The sequence below is a fragment of the Sinocyclocheilus grahami genome, unplaced genomic scaffold, assembly GCF_001515645.1.
Source record: "Sinocyclocheilus grahami isolate Dianchi unplaced genomic scaffold, SAMN03320097.WGS_v1.1 scaffold91.1, whole genome shotgun sequence".
NCBI classification, from domain to species: Eukaryota; Metazoa; Chordata; class Actinopteri; order Cypriniformes; family Cyprinidae; genus Sinocyclocheilus; species Sinocyclocheilus grahami.
Genome location: NW_015505270.1, coordinates 129,886 through 130,409, shown reverse-complemented (window position 1 = coordinate 130,409; position 524 = coordinate 129,886).

Genomic DNA, 524 nt, shown 5'->3' with positions numbered 1-524 from the left:
TTTTTTTCTAGTTAATCAGTAAGTATATGTAAAAACATATATACATTTAATGATTTAAAACCTATTTTGATACTTTAAACAGATCGACCAATTCTCAAAAAAGGCTGTACTGACAGACTGGGGCCTTGCCAACATCAGAGACACAGTTGTACTACGACAAGGAAGCAGACTTACTGGAGGAGGAATAGGGCCAATGGGTGGAACCTTTCTTTATATGGCCCCAGAGTGTCTAGTTGAATTTGAACAGGCTTCCAGTAGTTCTGACATCTGGTCTCTGGGAGCAACATACCTGGAGATTTTCACGAAATCAGTGCCATGCACAGTGAAAAACCAAAGAGAGTTGTGCAGTCTAATGGCTAAAAAGGTGCCACCACAAGCTTTACAACATCTGAGCGACAAGTACCAGTTTATTGGTACAATGTTGCACTATGATACAGCATCAAGACCTGAAGCTTCCTCTGTGGTGCTGTCCCTAAAAACAGTAGAGGGGCCAGATTTAAAGAGCCGTTATGGTTACGAATGGT